The sequence below is a fragment of the Macrotis lagotis genome, chromosome 1 (assembly GCF_037893015.1).
Source record: "Macrotis lagotis isolate mMagLag1 chromosome 1, bilby.v1.9.chrom.fasta, whole genome shotgun sequence".
Lineage (NCBI taxonomy): Eukaryota > Metazoa > Chordata > Mammalia > Peramelemorphia > Peramelidae > Macrotis > Macrotis lagotis.
Window position 1 is genome coordinate 148,402,435 of NC_133658.1, and position 26,498 is coordinate 148,428,932.

At 37.0% G+C, this 26,498-nt stretch overlaps 1 long non-coding RNA gene across 1 annotated transcript; it reads left to right on the forward strand.

Moving 5' to 3' along the window:
• Positions 1-1,638: 1,638 nt before the first annotated feature.
• On the forward strand, positions 1,639-8,582 carry LOC141514409 (uncharacterized). The gene is made up of 3 exons (XR_012476025.1): positions 1,639-1,688; positions 3,070-3,127; positions 8,549-8,582. It is a non-coding gene; the product is annotated as an uncharacterized LOC141514409 (long non-coding RNA).
• The last annotated feature ends 17,916 nt before the right edge of the window (positions 8,583-26,498 follow it).

The window sequence follows — 26,498 nt, forward strand, 5'->3', positions numbered from 1 at the left end:
GATTTTGAATTGCCTTGATTTTCTAGCTTTTGACCTTCTTCCACCTAGTTTTTCTAATTATCCTTTTTTGAAGTAGAGACAGGCCTAATCATCTCTGGTCAAGCCCCATGGGCTTTGCCTACTCTTGGTATTTCTTAAAGGATGGCTGCTCATCCTGATATCCACAGTGGCTATCATAACCTTCACCCCAATTATACAGTTTTAAGCTATTAAAATGATTAAAACTATTAAGAAATTTTAGTTTAAAACTGCATGAGACTTTTGGGGACATTCTGTTTTTCCACCCTTTGAAAATCAATTCTGTCATGCCACAGGTGTCCTGGGTAGTTGAATCATTCAGGTGAGGAGATTCAGGTTTGGCTATTTGCAAACACTAACTGGTCAGCTTATTTGATGTCATTCCCCTTCCCCTCCCCCATCCCCACACACCTATCCCCTACTCCCTATTTAAGGTTGTTGCTAGCAAAGCCTCCCATGGGAAGTTTTATTACCCACTGTGTCCCTTCCCCATCTCCTCCTATGTATACTCCCTCCCTATCTTGTGTTTTTTTTTTTTCATTTCTATTTTTGGGGGAGGGAGAGAAGAGACTGGACCCTGAAAGATTTAGTAGTCTTCTGCTGCAAGTGATTTTGTTTTCCACATCTAACCAGATCTTTCTAGTTTTTCCTTAATAGTAAGGTGAAGCTAGTGGACTGAAAGTAGCCCAGAAACTGTTGTCAGTGAATTAATTGGACTTAGAAGACAAAATGTCATTCTTTTGGCCTCTGTTGAAAATATTGAGCTGCTGTCGACTAATTTTCCCAGGTTGTGTATCTCTTTGGATATATTGAGTCTGTGAGGTATTTTCTACCAGGTTATCTTTTAAATGGGAGTGGTTCAAGTCGGGGTATGCCCTCTTAGAAGAGGGATGTGAAAAAAGAGAGTCAAACTTATCTTCTTAGGCTAAACTTTTAAGTCCCCTGAGGGGCTCTTCTAAGAGGTTTAATACTGTGTTCCTTCTCTTCTCCATCTCTTCATTCTAACTGGGATTCCATCGTCCCTTTAACTTTGAAGCAATGTGATATCATAGGACATATGGGTTATGAGATGTTCATGAGATAATCAAACCAGAGATCAAATTTTGGTGATGTTAATAATGGCACCTTTGTGGGCAAGTTATTTAACTTCTCTGAACTGAGAATATGATCTGTTAAATGTGGGAGTTATCTAGATAATATCTAATATTCCTTCCAGCTCTAATGGGGTTCTTGTCTCCATTATTTTGACCAAAATTAGTATTTCCTCTTCTTTCCTTCAGTTTTGGGCTAAAGGATCAGAAATCTTCATTAAAATATTAAGCCATTTATAGTCATGGGTCAAACTTTAGATCTTGACTAAAAGAACTTCAAAAAAGAATTGTCTATCCCCATTTTGTTGGGCTTCTTATTCCCTCTGTGAAATGCGGATACATAGATCTTGAGTTTATTGTTCTGAGACCAGAAAGCCTAAATGGTAGGGAAAGAAGAAAAAAGCTACCTGCTAGATAGTATGGTTATATTTTTCCTATATACATATATACAAGTGTTTCTTTCTCTAACTTTTTCCCTTGTGTTTCCTAGTGCAAAATAAATTTTCAAGTCAATCTTTGAACCAGCCAAATAACACTGATGAGCCACATCCTGTTTTTGAAGCCATTGGTCTCAATGAGGTACGAGAAGCTGCTTAAGTGGGGAAAAACCTTTATCAGAATTGGATTTTTCCCCCCCAGAGACTCTAAAATTTGAGCGTGTGAGTGTGACACTTTGACCACTCTGGCATTAAATTGGTTCTAAGATGGTGTGAAGCACAAGGCTTGAACCTCTGAAGAGGCTCCAGACTCTTGCAACACACCCAAGTGTATTGGGTAGTGGAAATTCAGTGCTTTGATTCCATAGAGCTGCAAGACTCTACAGTGGCCACCAGGTGGAAGTATTGTCTTGCAGCTGATCAGGCCAAAACTAGGAATGGAAGGGAGGAGAAAGATGGCAGATCTTGGAGAATTATTTGCTAGCTTAGAAGGGTACTGATCTCCTGGTCTTCCAACCCTCTTTGCAAGAGATGAATATGACTTCCTCTCCCACCCTCCAAACTCAGAATAATCACTAGGTCTTTGACAGGTCCATTTGCCTCATTGGAGTTTGGAGAACTGGAAAGGAAATTGGAATGACTTCCCTGACATAGTATGAAACCTAGATGTTGCCTGTCAAGCAAGATTGACCCTGGGGCACCGTAGGGCTATTTTAGAAGGATGTGAGGAGAGGGGGTAAAATATATTCCTGTTCTACAGGTGAAATAGATGGAGAGAAAACATTTGGGTCATCTAGTCAAGGCAATAGGGTTAAGTGGCTTGCCCAAGGCCACATAGCTAGATAATTATTAAGTGTCTGAGGTCGGATTTGAAATCAGGTACTCCTGACTCAAGGGCCGGTGCTCTATCCACTGTGCCACCTGGTTGCCCCCTGAAATCTTTTTAAAAAAAAAAATTTCCCTTTTGCATTGGTGCTCTTGAGATTGAGATAAAGAATCAGTATATATAAACATTAATTTTTTTTGCATGGGATACTGTTTATTTTAGAAGGTGAGGCAAAGTTGTAAGGGCATGTCTTTGAGATTAATATGGATATGAGTTTAACAGTTATCCTGTATAATCTAAACTAGATTATTACTTTCTTGAAGGGGGAAGGAAAAAATGTGAAACTCAAAACCTTATAAAAAATGATTGCTGAAAACCACCTTTGCTTGTAGTTGGAAAAATAAATAATAAAATATTAAGAGTAGTTTGTGGGATAATTTGCTGTATTTTGTTGGATTCCTCTTTCCTAAGTTTAGCAGTTCTTACAGGAGAAAAGACTCAGTTCCTTCAATTCATTGAATCCTAGAGTTCTAGAGGGGTTCTTTTCCTAACTATAGGGGAGAAGAAATGAGGTTATTTTGCTTTGGTTTTTGGCAGGGAATGAGAGTAGAAAGGGGGCAGTTAAGTGTGGTCCTGAAAAGGAGTTAGAACTTCTGATTGATAATAACTTTTCTTTCACCCATTTCTTTTGCCTTAGAACTCCAATATGGAATCACAGTTGAGCAGAAGACCTCAGAACTTGTCTAACAACCTCAGTAAGTAATACCCCATGACCTTCAGGGCTGTGCTGTCTTGAATCCTGGCTATGAGTAGCATAGGTGAGAGCATGTTACCCTTAGAGTCAGGAAGATCTGAGTCCAAATTATACCTAAATTATTTGCTAGCTCTGATGTTGAGCAAGACACTGAGTTTCTCTTGGACTCATTTTCTTCATCTGTTAAGAAAGGAAAACTAATAGATCTCCTCACAGACTTCATGGGAGGAGGCAGTATTGAGGAAGGAGAATATTTCAGATGGGGGCAACCAGTAGAATTACCAATTTTTAGGAAATGTCTAGTTTGGGGACCAGCAAGGAGGAAAGGAAAGAAGTTTTAGACAGTATAGGGTAGTTCTGTGCTTAATAGTTCATAAATATTCATAACAACCCCAGGAGGTAGGTGCCATAATTAACTTCATTTAATGGTGGAGAAAAAATGAGGTAGAAATTAAGTGACTTGCTCAGGGTCACACAGCTAGGAAGTGTCTAAAGCTGGATTTGAAAGTTCAAGCCACTACTTTAAAAACATCACCTAGCTGATTCCAAAGAAGACCATGGTAAGGGTGAGAAGTGGTGGTAGTTGTGAAAGACTTTGAATGATAAATGGGATTTCATATTTGGTCCTGGAGGTGACAAGGAGCCCTGTACTGTACTTAATGGGGGATGTATCGGAATGAAGAGACACTTAGGACAGCAAACTATTAGTGTAATAGGGACAAAAACAGAGTGGTATTTGTATTGAGAGAACAGTATACATATATATACACACACACTTGAGAGATGTTGCAAAAATGAAATCAATAGGTCTTGGCAACTGATTAAATATGGAACAATGTGTGTGAACAGTAGTGGGGGAAAAAAAAAGGAAAATGAAACTTATGTTGTGTGTTTGGGTGCCGGAGATGATGGTGATATCTTTAAAGTTAATGGGGAATTTCAGAAAGGGGAAATTTGAGAAGAAAGTTAAATTTTGTTTAGGACATGTTGGGTTTAAGATGTCAATTAAATATCTGCTTGAAATGTCTGATAAGCATTTGGAGATGAGATGATAATTGAATCCTTGGATGTTGATCAGAACACCAAGTGAAACATATGGAAGAGAAGAGACCCCAGAGGACTGGGAACTCACATTAGTGGGCATAAAGGAAAAAACCCAAACTTTCAAAGGAGACTAAACAAGTCAGAGAGATAGGAGAAGAACCAGGAGAGAGTAGTACTCATAAAATCTAGAGATGAGAGTATCAAGGGAAGAGGATGTTCAACTCTGGCAATGGCTGTAAAAAATTCAAGGGTAAGAATTTGATGACTAAGATCATTGCTAACCTTGGAGAAAGCAGTTTTGGTGGAATGAGGTAGGAAGTGCAAGGGAGAGAAGATATAGATGTAGATGGACTTCTCAAGGAATTTGACACAGTCTCAGAAATGGAATTTCCTTTCTAGTCTACAATTGTTGTTGACCTTGACACCATAAATCAGGTTGGTTCTAGTATGGTGATCATGACCTATCACCATTCTGGCTGCCTTCCTCAAACGATGACCTTTAGATTATTGATGCCTTTCCAAAAATATATCCAGAATTAAGCATAGCACTTTAGATATGACCAGACTAAGGTAAAAATCTATAGTCCAAATTAAAAACATTTTTTATTCATTATATCATACTGGCTTTTATTGAGCTTACAATCTACTACAACACCTAGAGTTTTTTCTTGCTATTGCTATCAGTTTTGCCTAATACTTGTGAAACTGATTTTTTTCTTTTAAAATCTGTGTAGGGCCTTACATGTTATCTGTATGCTTCATCTTATTGGATTCTACCTAGTGCTCTGGACTGTTTAGATCTTGATAGTCCTGGGGTTAGTTCTTTCCATGAAGTTTTGTATTCTCTGAAAATTTAATAAGTATGTCATCTAGGCCATAGATAAACTTGATCAACATTCATCCCCCTGCTTGACAAATCAGACAATGCAGGACTACCCAAACAAGAGAAATTAAGTCTGTTGTGACCTATTTGTGATGAAGCTATGTTGGAGCTTCATAATTACTTTCCTTTTTTCACTGTCTTTTAAATGATCAATTCTAAATTCTTTCAAGGAATCTATCATTCCATTGGCTTATGATATAAAGAATATTTTTAAGGGTGAGAGGGAAGTAAGAGGGGAAATCCATCCAGCTTTTGCCTTTCTCTAGTTCTGTAGAATCTAACACTTTCTAATTTGTAATTCAATTTTACTTGTTTAAAATATAAAGAATTTTTCCCACATCTTTCCAGAAAAAAGAAAAACACAACTCTTGTAACAAATAATAGTAAGACTTTTTCTACATTTGCACATTAAAAAAAAATCTTATTCTGCGTATTTAATTCCTTGCATATCATACGTGAATGAGGTGGGGGTAGCATGTTTCCTCAACTAGTTCTCTGGAATCACATCCACAATCTTTCAAAGATAACTGACAATGGATTAGTAATTATCTCTGCCATAATGGCATTCCAGGATTTAACTTTTCTAGGTTTGGTAACTCCAAGTTGCTGATGCTAGTTTAATGTTCTCCCTCTTGCTCCTTTGGGGATCAATTCCCTCTGTTGTAGTTGTTTTTCTGTTCTTTCCAGTTCCAAGAACATTCTTGGGTAGAGAAGATTCATAATATAAATCATAAGACCAATGGCTCAACTTCCCTGTGCCATTGATGTCCATTCTATCACTGAAAGGCAATCTCATCCCTTTTGGAATTCTGATGGGATTTAAAACTCCAGACAGCTTTGCTTCACTGGCATCTGTTCTCTATGAACTTTAGCATAATTCTTTTGAGATGGCCTTGTGCCTTTATAGTCTTCCTCTTGATTCTGTTTTTTTCAATGTGAGATTAGAAAACTTGAAATTGAAAGAAGTTATTTGATGACTCAGGGGATAGTGGGCTGAACTTCAGGTTAGGAAGACCCTCTCAAATCATGTCTCAGATACTCAGCTATGTGATTAGCCTCAGTTTCCCCATCTAAAATGGAGATAATAATAGCAGTTCACTTCTACTGAGATTTCTATCATTTTTCTCCCAGAAAATGGGCCCATCTTCATTTTTTCCCCTTTCAGTTCAATAGTTTCAACACAATGTCATGACCACTACCTCTACTTTCTGCATTTGTTCCCAGTTCATGCTTCTTGCTACTACTATAGTCTCCTTATCTCTCCTATTACTTTTGTATAAAGACTAACCTTACACAATGATGGGATCAGGAATTCCATCCCACAAACTCTGATACCTAAAGTATTTTGTTGGACTCTACATTAGGATCTCTAGCTCATCTTACTTAGCTAAGTTTGTACTAAACCCCAAATGTTACTAAAGGTGGAATACTGAGTATTTTGGAGAATTATGTGACTACAACTGAGCTGAAACAAGAGCTAGATGTTCTTATTGACATTCAGAATATGGTTAAGTCTGCTGACAGTAGTATACTTGGTGGTTGTAGGAGTGGTAAGGTGAGGTTAGAGAAGTCTTTGGAAATAAGATCACAGAACTCATTAGGGAATGACAATAGATGTTTGGGATATGTAAAAGGTATTTGCCATTATGTTCTACCTGACAAAACATCATCCAACTTCTGGTAGCCCTCTGGTGAAAGGCAACCCACTACCTTCCAAGGCATCCTGTTCTACTCTTGGATGGCTTTAATTATTGGGAAGTTTTTCTTAACATCAAGTTTAACTCTATTTTTGTGACTTTCTAACTGAATAATTATGAACTGGGCAGTTCATCAGACATCTGGTCTATTAGCTCTATATAATAGTAGCAATGGGAGTGGGGGGGTGGGGTTGAGAGGGAGGAGCAGATGAGAAAGAAAACTAAGATTGAACAAGTACTTCAAACTGAGTGAGTTTAGGCAAATCATTACTTTAATGGGCCTCCTCTGTTAAATGGGGGGATAAAACTTGGCTCACTTTATAGTGTCAAATGAGACTATATCAGAAATATTTTGCAACCAAAAGGAATTCACAAATATTAGTAAATAGTAGTTTTTTTCCTTAGCATTGTAAAGATATTGTTCAACCTTCAGTGGGTCAAAGTGAATAAAGAAGACTAAATATTGTACTTAAGGGAAGAATTTTTCTTTCACCTCACTTAAATCACTTGTAGATCTCTAGCCTGCACTTCATCAGACTTAATCATTTCTAGGACTATAGGATTTTAAGCTGGAAAATACTTTAGTTTATTAAATCTAGCCATTCCTCCTTTCCTTCCTCTATTCTTTTGCATATATATATATATGTATATATATTATATATATATGGTGTTCAAATATATATGTTCCCATTGGATGCTTTGAAGTTCTTTCCTAACCTCTGTCTATGAGAGTAGGCTTTAAGAAATATCCCTTTTTACATATCATTCTATGTACTGTGCCCCACTTTTGTTCCCCAACTCTTTCTTTTTCCTTATAGCCTTAGTGCCCCTTCCTATTTGAAAACTTAAGAAGAATAAAAAAAAGCACAATCTAGAAGTCCACATGTCATATGATTTCTGGGATTGTCCAACAATGGGTGTATACTGAAGGTCATTCCTTATGTTAGAAAAGGGATCAAAGGAAAATGAACATGATATTGTATAACACAAAAAGTCTCACTCTGGATGTTATGATAGCTAATCCTTTCTCAGCATGTGTTGAAGTACTTTTTTCTTTGGAATTCTATGTAACTTGTAGACCTTGTCAAATTTTTTTCCCCCATTAACCACCCCAAAGCTTAAATTTACTGGTGAGGTGTTCTATGATTATAATCTAGTTAATTCTGAGACCTGAAAAAGACTGTTCCTTCAAAATTATTTTAAAGAAAAACCAGACAAGATAGTTGTGAATGGCTTAAAGAATGTCTAAGAATGTCCCCTTTTAGGAAAAGGTAAGGTTATGATTTCTAAGTAAAATGTACTGGACATAGAATAAGAATTCCTTCTCCCTCCCTCTTACTTTGCCCTCCCCCTCTCCTTTTCTTTCATACTTATCCTTAGTTCTTTCTTCTAAGAATTTCTTACCATACACAGATATGGCCAAGCACTAATTGATATTAGACCTCTGTGGCTACTCTTACAAAGTATTAGAGCAGCTTCTAAAATAGAAGGGTAAAAGGTACTGAAATCTCTTGTTGCTAGTTTTTCAGCATGAAGGTATATTTTCTCTTCATCCCACACTAGTATCCAAATTTACATCATATTCCCTTTCTCCTTCCCTCTTTCCCTCTCAATTCCTTTAATTTCCAATTCTTTGACCCTACAAAAAGAGCTGCCATAAATATTTGTGTTCTTTTCTCCTTTTTTATGATCTCTTTGTATTACAAACACAATCTTTTTGTTCTAATCCAAGACTTAGTAAAAGAACCAACAGAAGAAATGAGGAATATAGTTTTAGTCAGCTTTGTGTTTCTTCCAGATATTGCAAATGTCTCTACTTCTCCTGATAGATGGTAAGTATCTAATCTGTCTCCTGTGACCAGGTAGGTAGGTGGGCAGACTGTCCTTTACTCTGATCTTAACTTCTTGGCTCCTGGGGTTTCTCCTACTTCCACACACTTAAGGCATATAAAATGGGGTGTTTGGGAGAGAAGATGAGGTATATCTCAAACACAGACTCAAGGACTGAAAAGTCAGCAGGCCAACTCTGCATTTGAGTAGTTATGTATGTAGAGAATGTTTAGTGTTAAGGTATAAAAAGACTGATGTCTTGATTTTTAAATTTTTTTTCATGTTCCATATAGGAATTCTCTAAATGTATCACTTCTGCAGGAGGTACAAACAGATAGTCCCCCCCGAATTGATCTTTGTTTTTTAACATTTTTATCTAAAGTTTTGAGTTCCAAATCCTATACCTCCTCTCTCTCTTCTTCCCTGAGACAGTAAGCAATCAGATAGAGGTTATACGTGTGCAATTATGTAAAACATTTCAAAAAATAATTTTGTACAAGAAGACTCAGATTAAAGAAAAAAAGTGGGTGGGGAGAAAAATGGCATATTCAGTTTATATTCAGCTCCATCAGTTATGTCTCTGTCTGGAAATGGATAGCAGTTGTCTCATAAATCCTTCAGAATTGTCTTGGGTCATTGGGAGAACAGCTAATTTATTCACAATTGATATCATAAAATATTACTTTTATTGTGTATAACATTCTCCTGATTCTGCTTACTTTACTTTGCATGAGATCATATAAGTCTTTCCAGGTTTTTCTAAAAGTGTGCTGCTTGTCATCTCTTGTAATACAAAAGTATTCTGTGATGATCATAGACTACAATTTGTCCAGCCATTTCCCAGTTGATGGGCATCCCCTCATTTTCCAATTTTTACCACTACAAAAACATTTCTATAAATATTTTTTGTACATCTAAGTAATTTTCCTTTATTAGCTTCCCCCTCCCCCCCTTTATCTCTTTGGGATACCTAGTGGTAGTATTGCTGAGTCAAAAGATATGCACAGATATGCCTTTTGGGTAAGGTTCCAAATTGCTCTCTAGAATGGTTGAATCTCAACTCTACCAATAATGCATTAGTTCCCCAATTTTTCCACATCCCTTCCAGCATTTATTATTTTCCTTTTCTGTTATAGTAACCAACCTGCTAAGTATGAGGCAGCATCACAAACTCAAGAGGTTTCTGAGACAGACTCAGAGAATCAGCAAGAGGAGGTCCCTGAGCAAAGTGGCATGGATGACTCAAGACAGAACCTTGGAAATCACAGTCAAGAATCTTATAATTTTCTGGTCCCTAAAAGAAGGTAAAGTCCTTTTACTATGCCTTTCTTTGTAGAGTTTCTTAAGGTCAGCTATTTTGCATTTCTCTAATCAATAGTAATTTAGAGCATTTTTTAAATATAATTTTGATTCTTTTTCTCAAAACTGCCTGTTCATGTCCTTTGACCATTTATCAGTTGGGAAATGACTTGTTTTTTTGACTTGGTTCTGGGCAATGAATTCTTTATTAGAGAAACTTGCTGTAAAAGATTTTCCCCTTAGATTTCTGCTTTCCTTCTAATTTTGACTGCATTAGATTTGTTTGTGCAAAAACTTCTTAATGTCGTCAAAATTATTCATTTTATTTCCTGGAATGCTTTCTGTCTCGTTTTGTCCCTTATCCACAGATCTATCAGGTGAAGTCCATTTTCCCCTAATTTGTTTATAATATTGCCTTTTGTGTCTAAATTTTATGCCTATTTTGACCCTATTTTGGTATACATTGTGAGATATTGATCTACTCTTGGCTTCTGCCAGATTGCTTTTCATCCCCCCCCCCCCCAAATTTTTGTCAAATAATGAATTCTTGGAGGACATCTTCTTAATGGAAGGGAATGACAGATCTGGCAAAGGAGACTAAGAAAGAAAGATGGAACTAAGAGTATAGCATGAGTGAAACCTAGGGAGGAGGAAGTAACTAGCAGGAAGGGGGAGGTTGAAAAAAAACTCTAAAGAAAAAACTTCTTCCCAAAGGACAAAACAAATGCTAATTTGAGGATTCTTTTTTTAGGTCAGTGACTTGGCCTTAGAGCAACTTTGAAAAACCTATTTTCTATATACTCTTGGTAAGTAGAATGTAACTGGCCCTTATGACAGTCTGTTTTTGACATATAGACCCCGGCATATTTAAGCTACAACCTCTTCAAGAGCAATCGCAACACAGATACATGGGGAAGAGGAAAGAAGCTTGTATATGTAATCTAGAAGTACTTGCCCTACACTGGGAAGATCAAAGCCAAAGTAATCAATATAAATATGGCCTCTACATTTGGCCCAAGTTTTTTGATCCAGACACAAATACATATTTGAATATCTATTTTCCTGACCTACAAGTTTAATTATGCATAGAGTCTATTCTAAGACATGGCAAAGGTTGGCATTTGTCAGCAATAGTTTGCCTAGTTTTATAATATTTTAACAAAGGGACCCTCTAATAGCTCAATCTGGACCAGGCAGTTGGTCTTCAACTTGCTTCTTGGCTCTTCTTCTCTAGGACCAATGGACTACTAAGAATAGCTTGTTCCTAAAGCTGTTCAAAAGTAGGGCTAGGTTCCCTCAAGATGTTTTCCCCTCCTTGGAGGTCTTAAAACAGGAGTTGGGTGACAGTTTGTTAGATATGTTAGAATAAGACTGCCATTTAAGGTATTGGTTAAAGTGGCTCTTGATTTTTTTTTTCCCCTGACTTTTACATTCTGTAATTTCATTTTCCAGGAGGCCGCTTTCACTTTTCATGCTGAAAACTCTTGCTGGTCATGTTGATGTCTTCAGGAGCAAGAAGAAAAGTCATCCAGGCTGGACTTTGTTCAGATTTCAAAAGAACTAACACCTTCAAATAAGATTGGGACTTAGCCTTGAGGGGTCTATGAAGAATGCTGATTCTGTTCCAGATATGATAGTAATCATAACATTCACAGGTCAATGTGACTATAATTGCAGTCAAGAATTTAGTTGTCTTCTAGTTTTAACTCCTATATCAGGCAAATAACTTTGCTGGCAACATTCTGGGTCCCCTAGATAGATCCCATACATAAAATACAAAATCTATTCAACTGCTCCAGTGGGGAGATACTAAGTCAATTTAAAGTATTTTATCTGGATACCAGAGAGAGAGAGAGAGAGAGAGAGAGATGAAAGTATCCTAAAAGGAAGGGCTAAACCCAGAATAGCTTACAGCTGCAAGGAACTTCAGATTTAGGTCCCTAACTCGGGGGCCATATAGATTATCTGAGTAATTTTAGTGTATTGAAAAATTTGCCTGCATGTAGTTTTCTTTCTTGGGTGGTGGAGCAGGATAGTGGTAGGTACTGGTGGTAGGTAAATATTCATACATAACCTTTGCTTTATAGAACAGGATTAATGTGCATTAGTTTTTCTGTTTTTTTAAACTATGAAGCTAATTATCTTAATGATTTTAAGGAGTCTTTTTAATTTGGACATATTGTAATTCCTTGTATTTTAATCTACTTGCTGAATGGGAGTGGAGAAGCAAAGAACTCGGACCTTTAACTGTCTATTTTTGTAAATTTGCTTTACAACTAACCTCTTAAATAAATAAATTTCAACTTGATAACCTTAACTTGTCCATTCATTGCTGCCTGAGTCAGTATGGGCTTTCTTACTTTTCTCCATATTAGATCAGGACAGTAAGCCTATTTAAGGTACTATCTATTGAAGTTCAAAGTCTTTATTGACTTTTAAAAATTTGTAAAAAAAAAAAAAAATGACTAACCTAAATGCCTATTGGGGCTCTTCTAGATCAGTGATTTTCAAAGGGTATTCCACAAACTTCCCCATCTCTAGTCCAGCCTACTCTGAACAACTTGATGTTGAGATGAAAGTTGCAGTTCTGTGAGGTGAAAAGTGACTTCTCCACTGAGACTTCAGTAGAAGTGAGATAATGAATGATTGTATCATCATCAATCAACATCAAATAACTTGGGAATCCTAGGTAAGTCCTAACCTCTCTGGACTCAAACCACTAAGGTCCTTTCCAGATCTATGATCTTAGAATCCTTTCTTGTTGCCATCTTAGATGGGTATTGTGCTACATTTCTTATAACAAAGGAAACTGGCCCATGAGAAAAAATTCTGAACTCTGCTGTAGACCCTACCAGGTTGTATACCACCCAGGTCAGATTGGATCAGGTCATCAAGCCCTACCCATGCTTCAGTAACAATTTCTATTCCCCATTTCCATGATATAACTCACAGGGAGTCATATAGTTTTATGTGGAAGACTCCAGTATACAGAAATTTATCACTTTAGGACAACAATTATGATGAACTACTTCAATCCCTACTAAATTAGTCTTTTTTTCAATTTCTACGCATGACTCCGACCTCTGTCTTCTGATCTTCCAGTGAACAAGCATATATTATGTGCCAGTCTAGAGATACAAAGGGAAAACTAACAAAAAACACCTCTCTGTCCTCAAAGAATTTATATTCTCTCATCTCATTGGGGAGATGGCATGCAAATAGTTACATAAAAGCAAGATTTATATAGGATAAATTTGGGATACTCTCCAAGAGAAAGCACTAAAACTGGAAGGGATCTCAAGAGTCCATCTGGTTCTACCCTGCCATTTTACAAATGAGAAATCAGACCTAGGGAAGTGAAGTGACTTCGTCTTGTATAGGCATACATGCATCAGTGGGGGAAATCCATACCATCACCCCCCCCCCCCCATAATTACCAAGAATTATTATGTCTCTCTTCTTTCTATTCCCTCATTCCATCCAGGGAAATAAAGTTTTTAAAAAGTGAAATGATCATGCCTATTGACTCTAGCTTTTAATCCACTGTGTAAGTTTCTTAAAATACTAATAGTATTAAAAATTTGCTTTTAAATTTATCTCAAAATAGGAAAGAAATTAAATGTTGCCCTTTTGCTATATAGAATGACATTTATATTCTAATCTTATCTATGTCAGTCATGGAATATATAATATGACATGGAATACATGAAGCTTTTAAATGATAGCATAGTGATAGGGGTAATCAAAAAGAGTTTGGAGGTGACTGGTATCTGGTCTCAGAACAATGGTAAGAATTAATTTATTGGGGCAGCTAGGTGGCTTAGTGGATAAAGCACTGGCCCTGGAGTCAGGAGTACCAGGGTTCAAATCTGGTCTCAGACACTTAATAATTACCTAGCTGTGTGGCCTTGGGCAAGCCACTTAACCCCGTTTGCCTTACAAAAACCTAAAAAAAAAAAAGGAATTAATTTATCTAAGCTAATCAAGGTTAAGGAAAGCATAGTCTCTTTAAAACCCTCCAAATGTTATTTTAGTCATTATATTAAATTCTTTTTATCAGGTATACTAAAAACAGAGCAAAATAATTCAGTCTCTTCCCACAATGTCAGTTGATAAGTAAATTTTTTTTAGGTTTGAACACTTTTATTGCATGAAATTGAAGCTGTAGAGCTGTAGAATTAAAATTGTCAGCCACTATAACACTCTAGGAACCATCTGAAAGAAAAATCTCCCCTCCCCTAGTTTCTAGCCTTCAATTAGGCACTCTTCATGACTGGGTGTTCTTTGAAGGTCACCCATTCCTAATTTATTTCCTTTTTTTAAAAATCAGTTTTATTTTATTTTTATATATTTTCTTTCTCCCTTTTTTCCTATTTTCACCCCTTTGAGAAAGCAATGAAAAATCTTTGTCATTCAAAATAAATTCCTGATTTGCCAAGTCCCAAAAAACAAGGAACAAGAAAGAGAAGATAATATTTGCACTCTGAGTTCATCATCTACCAGGATGTGACCAGCATATTTCATCATGAGTCCTTTGGAATTGTAGATGGTCATTTTGTTGATCAGTAATTAAGTCTTTCAAAGTTGATTGTATGTGCAATATTGATGCTATTGTATAAATTATGCACCTGACTCTGCTCACTTGATTTTGTAGCAGTTCATGTAAGTCTTCCCAGGCTTTTCTGAAGTCATCCTCTTCATCATTCTTTTTCAGCATATTTGTATACCATAACCTGTTCAACCATTTCCCAACTGAAGGTTACTCCCTCAGGTTTGAATTCTTTCCAATTCTACTTCCAGTTTCTTAGTTCCAGTTCTTTGCCATCACAAAAAAGAACTGCTAGAAATATTTTTGTATATATTGATCCTCTTTCTTTGATCTTTTTGGGTTATATACCTAATAGAAATATTGCTGGATCAAAGGATATGCATAGTTTAATGGCTTTTTGGAAGTAGTTCCAAATAGTTTGTTGGACTACAATTCCAACAGAGAATCAGTTTATTTCTTCTACATTGCTTCCAGCATTTGTCGTTTTTCTTTAGTCATTTTATACTTTCTCAGATGGAGTGATCTTTACCACCAGAGAATGGTGGTAATTCACAGTTGATCATTGGACAATATTATTGTTTCTGTGTACAGTATTTTCCTGATTTTCCTGATTTTACTTTGCATCAGTACATGTAAGCCTTTTCAGGTTTTTCTGAGAGCATCCTGCTTGTCATGTCTTATAGCACAATAATATTCCATCACAATTCTATATCACAGATTGTTCAGTCATTCCCCAATTGATAGGCATTCCCTCAATGTCTAATAACTTGCCACCACAAAAAGAGTTACTACAACTATTTTTATATACATGGGTTCCTTCATCTTATTTCCTCCCATTCATCCTTTACTCCCATTTATCCTACTCTCTTCTTTCACTCTCTCCATCCTATTTTGCTTCTACCACCTCCTCTAATCTGTTCTCCCTTTTATCAGTCCTTCTCATAACCCCATAACTCCTACTTTCCTATAGAGTAAGATATATCTTATACCCCACTGAAGGTGTAAATTGTTCCTTCTTTGAGCCAATTCTGCTGAGAATAAGGTTCAAGGGCTCCCCACACCATATTTCTCATTTTCTCCTCTATTGTAAAATTTCTTTTTTGGTTCTTTTATGTGAAATAATTTACCCCATTTTATTTCTCCTTTCTCCCTTCTCCCAATTCCTCTCACCCCTTAATTTAATTTTAGATATCATTCTATTATATTCAATTCATACCTGTGTCTGCTATGTATTCCCCTTCTAACTTCCCTACTACTGATAGTTTCTTGGAGTTATAGTATCACCTTCCTATGTAAGAATCAAACAGTTTAACTTTATTGATTCCCTTATGATTTGTGTATCTTTTTATGTTTCTCTTGTACTTGAAGAACAAGTTTTCTGTTCATCTCTGGTCTTTTCAGGAAAATTTGAAAGTCCTCTATTTCACTGAATGTCCATATATTCTCCTGAAAGATTATACTCAATTTTGCTAGGTAGCTGATTCTAGGTAGTTGATTCTTGGTTGTAATCTAAGCTCCTTTGTTTTCTAGAATATCATGTTCTAAAACTTCCTATCCTTGAATGTAAGTTGCTAAGCCCTGTGAAATCCTGATTATTGCTCCTTGAAATTTGAATTGTTTTTTTTCTGACTGCTTGCAATATTTTCTCTTTGATATTATAGTTCTAGAATTTGGCTAAAATATTCTTTGGGGTTTTCATGTTGGCATCTCTTTCAGGAAGTGATCAGTGAATTCTTCCAGTGCCTATGCTGCCTTCTGGTTCTAGGATAGCAAGGCAATTTTTCTTGATAATTTCTTAAAAGATTCTGTCATTATCATTATTATTATTGTTATTATCATTCTTGACCATGATTTTCAAGTTGTCCAATAATTTTTTTTGCAAGGCAAATAGGGTTAAGTGGCTTGCCTAAGGTCACACAGCTAGGTAATTAGTATCTAAGGCCAGATTTGAACTCAGGCACTCCTGACTCCAGGGTCAGTACTCTATCCACTGTGCCACCTAGCTGCCCCATCCAATCATTCTTAAGTTATTTCACCTGATCTAATTTCTGGATCAGCTGCTTTTCCAATGAGGCATTTTATATTTTCTTCTATTTTTTTCATTCTTTTGATTTTATTTAACTGATTCTTAATATCTCATAGAATCAGTAGCTTCCATTTGGTTAATTCTTATTTATTTTTATTTTTATTATTGTTGTTGTTATTTAGTTTTTGCAAGGCAATGGGGTTAAGTGACTTACCCAAGATAACACAGCTAAGTCATTATTAAGTGTCTGAGGCTGGATTTGAACTCGGGTCATCCTGATTCCAGGGCTGGTGCTCTGTCTACTGTGCCACCTAGCTGCCCCTAATTCTTATTTTTAAAGAATTATTTTCTTCAGTTAACTTTTGTGCTTCCTTTTCCATCTGACAAATTCTACTTTTAAAGGAGTTGTTTTCTTTAGTGATATTCCCCCCATCTTTAACCAATTGTATTTTTTAATGAGTTTTTCTTCAGTCAATTTTTGTGCTTCCTTTTTGAGTCTATTGACTTTTTCCTTAATTATCTTGCATAACTCTTGTTTCTTTTCCCATTTTCCCATTTTCTTCTGCTTCTCTTACTTGATTTTTGAAATAATTTTGAACTCTTTCAGAGGACTTTTTGGTCTTGTGAACAATTCAAAATCCCTTTTTGGGGTTTTTCATGTAGCCATTTTGATATGGTTGTCCTTTCCTGGGTTTGTGTTTTAATCTTCCCTGGTACCATAATATCTTTCAATGGTCAGGACTCTTTTTTTTGGTTTTTGCTCATTTTTAAAAGTTGAGCTCTCCTCCTGTGGTACAGGGGGCACTGTCGCAAGCTTCCTACTCTAGAGGCCTGGAGCCTGGACTCTGGCTTTCTGCACCAGGGTCTGCTGTACCACTAGTCTACTGAGCCACAGCTGTCAAGCTTTGGTTGCTAATCTAGAATGTGACTAAGAACTTCACTGGTTTGCCTGGACACTGACTGCACCGGATGCTGTTCCCCTTTTGCCCAAGTGATTCTTTTTAGAGTTTTGATATATTATTATTTCCAGTAGAAACTGGGGAGAGCTTGGGCAATTTTCTGACTTTTCTCCACCATCTTGGCTCTACCCCTACCTATGATAACTTAGTAAAATGTAGTCTATTTATCTTTTTAAATTAAGGTTTTTTTTGCTTTTGCTTTGTCTGAGATCATGCCTGCCATACCTCCCTGTTTTATTTTAGTTGAAACATTTTTATTTTATTTGTGTGTATTTTATTTTATTTTACTGTATGTATTTTAGTTGTGTGTATCCTTCTGTTTCAAGTATATTTTTTATAAACAACATATTGTTGGATTCTGGTTTCTAATCCATTCTGCCATAATCTCCCCCCATATTATGGGTGCATTCATTCCATTCACATTCACAGTTATGATTGCTATTTCCTTCTATCCTATTTTCTTATAGTTATCCTTTTCTTCCTCATTCCTTGCCCCCCTCTTTAAAAGTTTGTTATGCTTTTGAATAATGTCTCTCTTAGTCTAACCTCCCTCTTATTTCTCCTTTCCCCTTAACTCCTTTTGTATTTGTCTTTTGGAAAAGTTTATTCCATACCCACCTGAGTATGTATGTATTCTTCCTTTAACCAGTTTATGTAAAAGTGATATTCATGTGTTATCTGCTCCACTTTTTACTGCATTATTTTTATTGTATAAAATCCTTTTTTGTATATATTGAAGATAATTTTTCCTAATCTTTTTCTTCCCCCCCCCAGTACATTCTACTTCATCACTCTTTCCATTCTTGTTTTGAGATCTTTCAGATAATAGAATCACACCGAGGCCCTTTATCTAATTATATACAAGGGATGATAGAGTTCTGAGGAGTCACATATTTCATTACCCTATATAACAAGAATGTAAGAAGTTTGATTTTGTTTAGTCCTTTATGATTTCTTATTCATGTTTACCTTTGTAAGCTTCTCTTGAGTCCTGTGTTTGTATACCAAATTTTCTATTGATCTCTGATCTTTTCTTCACAAATACTTGAAAATCCTCAATTTCAAAGGACAATTGTATCCCTATAGGATTATACTTAATTTTACTGTGTTATTTATTTTTGGGTGGTAAGCCTAGATCTCTTGCTTTTTGGAATATCATTTTTCAAGCTCTCTATTCTTTTAGTAATGCTAGATATTGTATAACCCAATTGTGGCTTCTCAGTACTTGAATTCTTTTGGAATACTTTCAGTCTATTTTTCCCTTGACTTAGATACTCTGAATTTTGGCAATAAATATTCTTGAGAATTTTCATTTGGAATTTTTTTTAGCAGGTGACTGAATTCTTCTACTTTCTCATTTGGCTACTGGTTCTAAGATATCTTGTCAAGTTTTCTTTTATACGTTTTTTTGAAATATGACTTTTAGGCTCTTTTTGATTCTTGTTATTCTTATATTATCTTTTCTTCTTTTCGGGTCAATTATTATTTCTATGTGACTTCAATTTCTTTTTAGTCAATCTTTTGACTTTCTTTTATTTCTTGAGGATTCATGGAGTCATTAATTTCAATTTGGTCAATTATAATTTTAAAAGTTATTTTCTTCAGACAGTTTTATACTTCTTTTCCAATATGTTAATTTTCTTTTAAATCTTTTTCCCTTAGCTCTTGCTTCCTTGCCCATTCTTTCTTCTATTGCACTCTTTCATTTAAAAAAAAAGCATCTTTAGCTCTTTAACTCATGTAATGAATTCTTTTTGGACTTGTGTTCAAGCAACATTAATCTTTGAATTTTTACTGGTAGATTTTTTTTTTTGAGTCATCTTCTGTATTTTTTTGTCTTGAACTTCCCCGCCACCACAATAACTCTTTATGGTCAATTTTTTTATTTGTTTACTTGTTATTCTAGCCTACTTCTTGACTTACAATGTTCAGTTTACTGGGCTATGTGCACCTCTGGGTCAGGGCAAAGGGGATATCTTGTTTAAGTTTCTGTCCTCTTAGAGCCTTTCACTACTTTAACTTCCCTGGTTGGGTACCTAGAGGCTGTCAGCGCTCCCAAAATGATATGATCCTAGGAGAATTGGAAAGAGGAAAGGGTTTGGAAGTAAAGATAATGAGTCAAGTTTTAGACATTTGTCTGTAGAATATACAGCTTAAGATGTTCAACAGGTAGTTGGAGATATGAGTCTGGAGATTTGGAGAGAGAGTAGAGATTGATAAGTAGATTTGAGAATCATTAGTATCATGAGATCATAAAGCAAAATAATATGACAGGAGAAGAGAAGTGAAGAGTTCTGTAAACTGGACAAAGGTTTAGCAAAGAAGACCAAGAAGGATTATTCAGATATATCGGAGGAAAACCAGGTGAGAGTAGTATCATGGAAACCCAGAAAGAAGAAAGGTGTTTGGCAGTATCAAAGCCTAAAGAAAAGTCAAAAGGATGATAATTGAGAAAAAGTCTAGTATGTTAGGCAATTAAGAGATCACTGGTAACTTTAGAAAGTGAAATTTCCCTTATGAGGTTAGAAGTCAGATTGTAAAGAATTAAAAAGACAGTCAAAGCAAAGGAAGTAGAGGGATTGATGATAGATCTCCTTCCCTAATTTAGCTACAAAAGGGAGGAGATATGGGATGAAGTATATATATCAAGAGTGTTTTGTGAATGGGATGATATGGGCATGTTTATAAGTAAAAGGGAAGCAGTTTTAGACAAGGAGAGTAGGAAGATAAGTAAGAGAATAGGGATGGTTGAGGGGACAAACTGTTGGAGAAGACTGAATATAATGGAATCATTTGTGCATGTAAAGGATTTAGCCTTGGCAAGAAGAAAGTTTGCCTCATGTGACACAGATCAAATAGGATCAAGGCCTATGAATGTTGTCAGATGAAGAGGAGAGGAGAAAGGAGCTCTTGGTTAATGGTCTCTCTCTCTTTTTTTTTCAATGAAATATGAGACAAGACTCTTAACTGAGAGGGTCAGGTGTTAGGGAGTTATGGCAAGTTTGAGGAGAAATGGAAAAACAATGGTTGGGGGAAAATTACTGTGATGAATGGGACAGTGAATTAATTACGGAAATATAAAAGAGTTGTCTTGCTTTAAAGTGCCCAGTTGAGATTATGTAGCAAACAGTTATAATGGATTCAGCATGGTTTTATGATTACCTCTAGCTTTTTTCAACAGTATAGGAGGAGTGAAGGAAAAAGACAGTGGGTATAATTCACATCTCACTGTCTCTCCCTCAGAAGGAACATATTCTCCAGATGAGGAATGGATACAAACCTCCCCAGACAATCCTTATTACCTCATCCTCTGCTAGTTACAAAGCACACCACTTAGGGGAAAGGAGTCCTTTCCTCTGGGGTGCTATGTTCTCCCACTTTCTTAACATGAATTTTATACATTAAACTCTGTGTTAAATATGGCTATGAGCTGCCAGAGAGATGACATCTCATTTCTTTTAAATCTCTTTGGTGTACTTGGATACTCACTTTAGGCACTCAAAAACTGACATTGGGGATTGACTATGGGAGAAGGGTCTTGTCTGAATCATCTGTTGCTCTATCTCCCAGTCTATTTCATCTCTACATGTCTTCCTTTTCCCCCTTGGGTGCCCTATTCCCTTTCCAGTTATACACCAGTGGATGAAACTACCGTGAGTCCTACTTAATAATTGGTTAGCTCTTGTCTGAAACTTCAAACTGTGAGAAGGTTGAGCCTCATTGCTCATTCTTCTCTACATTCTAGCTTGCCTCACCTTCACACAGCTGCCTAACCTCCTGGAGACCTGATGATAACTTCTCTGAATTTATTTCTCAGTGATAAAAACATACTCTCCCCCTTCCCCTATTATGCCCTCCCCTTCCCAACCTTTGATATACAAGCGATCTTATCTCCTCCCACCATCCATTCCCTTTTTCCTTTCTCTCAAGTTGACCCCACCTACTCTAAAAAACACGTCATATCTCCCACTCTTTCTACTCTTGATACCAAGGAAATACTAGTCAAAGTCCAAATAGTTCAATTTTGTGTCTTTCTTTTCTGACCTTGTATATCTTAAGAAATTAGATTATAGAAAAACTTTATTTCACCATCCCTGAGAAAAGTTTCCTCCCTACTAGATATTGGAACTATCTTGGGTACCCTGTGTCTAGAAAGTTCACCTGACCCTGCTACTGGGAAGGTCCTACAAGGTCAGAGAGGTAGAAGCTAGAGCCCAGTGAGATAATAAACTATTAACCAAAATGAACCTGGGCTCAGTGGTAAAGTGGAGGAGTTAAAAATACTCTTTACTCCTCATTGTCATTCCTAGGTCTATTCTGATTCACCATCAATTTCTCCTGATGTGAGGTTGATTCAATTCAGGTTTGTCCATCAAAATTCTGCTAGTTGTTTTTTAACCAATATCCAGTACACCTTCCTTTCTTCCTAAAAACTTCTCATCTTCTGCTTTCTTTCCATAAGAATGGATTTCAATAAACATATTGATAATTCTTCATTCAACTAGTTCTAACAATTCCATCCCCACCCTACTTATCCATTCCTACCATCATCCCTACCAGCTAAGCACAGAAATGACAAAACTTTTGCTATTAGTATCTTTTTATATTTAAAGAAATTGAGGAAAACTTCTCTTTATCTCTTTATCCTTAAAATTTGCTGTATTCTTGTTAATCCTCCTCCTCCAGAAGAGCAGGGACTATCCATTGTTTGTAAAGTGCCTGTGGTGGCACAAAAGATAGAGCACTGGCCTTGGAATCAAGAGGATAGGAGCTCGACTCCAGCCTCTAACACTAGCTGTGTGACCTTGGGTAAGTTGCTTAACCCTGATTGCCTTGCATCCAGGGCCATCTCCAGTCCTCCTGATTCACATCTGTCCACTCCCAGATGATTCTGGAGGAGAAGGTGATACTTAGTACAGCACCCCTTCACTCAAATCTAATGCATCACCTTGCCTGCCGTGGCATCACCTCCCTGAACAAAGGACAAAGACCATCAGTGTCTGACCAAATGCGGGTTGATTTCAAGCACCTTGAAACAAATAAAACCCTTTGTCAAGTGTTTAGTGTGATGCAAAAGCGAGATAATCCCTGTCCTTAAGGACCATTGGAGGAAAGGAAATGGTGGGAGAATCAATGGCAAGATGACAAACTGGGTCAAGGGGAGAACTTTTGGCTATATACAGTAGGCAAGTTGACTTTGTGCCTACCCACTAACCAATCAAGCCATCTCAGAGCCTTTGGCAGGAGATCCAAGACTGAGTTGTTTGATTCCCCCAGAGAATGAGAACATTATTTTTTTTTTTCTCCAGTGGTTTGGTCAGGAGAGGCTGATTGGAGTGGGAGAATTGGAATAGGGGTAGAGAGTGATCTCAGAAGCTTCTAGTTTAGATCTAGAAGTGACTTTAGAAGTCATCTCATTCAACTTCTTCAATTTAAAGGTAGGTAAACCTGAAAGCTTATCTAAAATTTTCAAGTTGAAAGTGGCTGAGTCCATATTTAAACCCAATTTTAACTCTAAGTTTGGCACCCATTCATTCTGCTTTTCTGGGTTCACTCGTTGGGATTCACCTCTTTCCTATCCCATCCAACCTTAGACACTTTTTGGTTATGTGACCCTGGGCAAGTGATTGAACCATTTTATACCTCAGGTTCCTCCATTGTAAAATGAGGGACCTACCTCACAGGGTTGTTGTGAAGGTCAAATGTGTTATTTATAAACACACAATAGGTGCATAATAAATGACTATTCTCTTTCCTATCTTATTTCCCTTTAGAACTTCTCTCCTTTCCATCCCCAAGAGGCAGCAAAAGGCAATCTGCCTTAGATTAAAATTAAAAGTCACTTTCTCTAACTAGGCTGAGTGGAAGCCCAGTGTGTTAACTTTCACCTCCAAAGAGTGTAAAAGCAGCCAGGGATCTAAGGGGGTGGAGAATTGGGTGCATAACTCACTCCCAGTGACTTAATCTGGATTTGTTCTGAGGGAAAATCAAAAATCCACTGTCTGCCCCAAATCCCAGGAGTGGGGAACTATAGGGGAACCTCCCTTTTGAAGTGCAAATAACCTGCCATTTCTAATAGGTCTGCTGCCCTCCAGGGCTGAATAATCACTGCGGCTTCACATCTGCCAGGCCTAGGCTGGCCCCTAGAGGAATAGAGGGAGGGACTCCTGGCTAATGTTTGTTCTGTCCGGGCCGGAAGCAGGGAGCTGACAGCTGCTCTCAGCCTCTCCAAGGGACCCCAAGAGCTGAAGTCAGGTGGCTAGAAGGGATCAGGTCCCTGGCAGGCTTCATTAATCACCACTTAAGGGGGTGGGGGGTGGCAAATTAAGAAAGCAGGAGTGTTTAATATGCTAGGGAAGCAGCTGGGGAGCCAGCCTGTCCCCTTTTCTCCTTTTCCTTGTTACCTGCTTCCTCCTGCCTAAAGAAATGGGGACTGGTTATTTTGTCTGAACTTCTCTTTTCACTCATTCTTTCTATCCTTTGTTATGTTTAGTCCTTGCATTTCCCTTATTAGGAAATCTAGAAGTGACCTTCCTTAAAGATCACTGTCTTTGTATTTTCTTTATATCTTCTGTGTCTTGCTAGCAGAAACAGAAAAAATTGGTTTGTTTGAACTACATTGAGCTCTTTAGAAAGTAGTATCCCATTCACTATATTCTGACTAAGGTATATTAATAACACAAATGGAAATAGGATTTATAATATGATTGGGGAGCTAGGTGGCACAATGGATGGACTGCTGAACCTAGAGTCAGGAAAAGACTCAACTTCCTGAGTTCAAATCTATCTTCAGACACTAGCTGTGTGACCCTGGGCAAGTCACTTAACTCTGTTTGCATCAGTTTCCTCTTCTGTAAAATGAACTGGAGAAGAAAATGTCAAAACCATTCCAGTATCTTTGCCAAATCCAAACTGCTAAACATCAATTAAATGAAAACAAAATTATGATCAAAAGCTGGAAGGACCTTCAAGATAATTGGTCAGACCTTACCCTTTCATAGATGAGGGAATTAATGTCCAGAGAGAGAGAGTGACTTGTTTGATGTAAGTAGCTAGGGAGTAGCAAAATTAGGATTTAGGACATTAGACTTCCTTCTAGTGTTCCCTTCTAAAAGAACCTTATCCCAATTATCCTTAATCTTTTCTTAGAACCTATCCTCCTGGGGTGGCTAGGTGGCTTAGTGGATAAAACACTGGCCCTGGAGTCAGAAGTACCTGGGTTCAAATCCCGTCTCAAACACTTAATAATTACTTAGCTGTGTGGCCTTGGGCAAGCCACTTATAACCCTGTTTGCCTTGCAAAAACCAAAACCAAAACAAAAACAAAAACCAAAAAACAAACCTATCCTCCAGCAATTAGTTCCAAATAATCCTGTAGCATATAGCTTGCTTGTACATGGCTATTTATTGTCTCTTTTATTAGACTGTGAACTCCTCGAGGAAAGGGACTGGATTTTTTTCTCCCTTTTCTTTATATCTCCAGAACTTAGTATTGCACCTGGTACATAGTAGATGCTTAATAAAAGCCCCTTGTCTCATCTTTGGAATTCTAGACTAAAACTCTCTAATGCTACTGAAATTGCTCTGAAGCTATTGGTGACCTAATAGTCAAATCTAATAGCCAAAAAAGTTGCCTTTTCTTATCCCTCATTCTCCTTGTCTTCTTCTACAAGATTGTTCACCACTAACCTCCTGTTTGATATTTTCTCCTAATTTGACTTTTGTGACCCCTACTTCTGGTCTTGTATTTCTTTGTTTCCTTTGGCTAATCACCATCACTATCACCATCATCATCATCATCACAATCCCAACTTCATCTCTACTACCACCAATTTCATCACTACCATCATCATCACCCCCCCACTCATCATCATCATCATCATTAACAGCAAGCATTGATAAAGCATCTATTATGTACCAGACATTGTATAAATTCTCTGAAAACAAAGAAAGGCAAAAATGGTCCCTGACCTCCAGGAGTGCACATTCTAAAGGAGGAAACAATATGTACATAAAAAGGTGTAAACAGGAATTAATCTCACTAGCAGTTGTGAGTCTAGGTGGAGGGGACAAGGAAAAAGCTCCTGCAAAAGATGAGATCTGAGATAAATCTTAAAGTAAGGAATTTTATTTACTGGCACAATTTCAACTCTTCCTATGTGGATAGGTGTTCTAAATTTGAATCACTACTAGTCTTTGCTGTAGGGTCACATTTCATTTTTCTTCAGTTTTCAAAAGTCATTTTTTGGTGAGGTTTTGAGTTTCACTCCCTTCTTTCTCTCCCTGCTCCCCTAGACAAGGAGTAGGGTCACATTTCTAACCACTTTTTGAGAACCTCAAACTAAAAGTCCTGTCTGTACCTTAAGCTTACCACATCTGAAACACTTTCTCCATTTAAAAAACTATACTTCATCCTGGCTTCTCTCTTAGAATCTTTACATTACCCAAAAGGTCAGGGTCCACACTGGGACTTCCCTCATACTTCTGCTGCATTGTCTCTATTTAGAAAATCTGGATACTATTGGATACCACTCAACATGTAGTTATCAGCTTCCCCTTTTAAGCACCCTGCTCACAAAGCTAAGAGAAGGATTAAGAGTGTTGTTTACAATTCAGAGAAAATAAATAGGGTTCACAACAGAGTTCATGAAATGTTACAGTCCCAGACCTAAGAGAAACCACTCTTTAGTGGCCTATATTTACTTAGGGTCAAGCTCTGTATAGGATTCTATACAGGTTTTGCCTTTGGTGAATTGAGGATGAATACAGCTTTAAGGAGTGGTATACTTATTGGTCTTCCCTTCCACTGATCTTTAAGATTTCCTGGGCAATTCATCAGTTCACCCTGCCCATAGCACCCACAGCTTCTAGCAGATGGCATCAATAGTTAGATGCTTTGTCTTGCTAAATTCTGGCCTAATTTGCTAGTGGAATACGATACTTCAGAACTCTGCTGATTGTCCAAGAGACTTCTTCCTTATGTAAAGCTCTAATTGTATTAAGCATTGGACCCAGTTCTGAATCTCTCTCTTGTATAGTCTTTAGATTCATGTGAATATATGTGCCTAGTCATCGAGAATACACA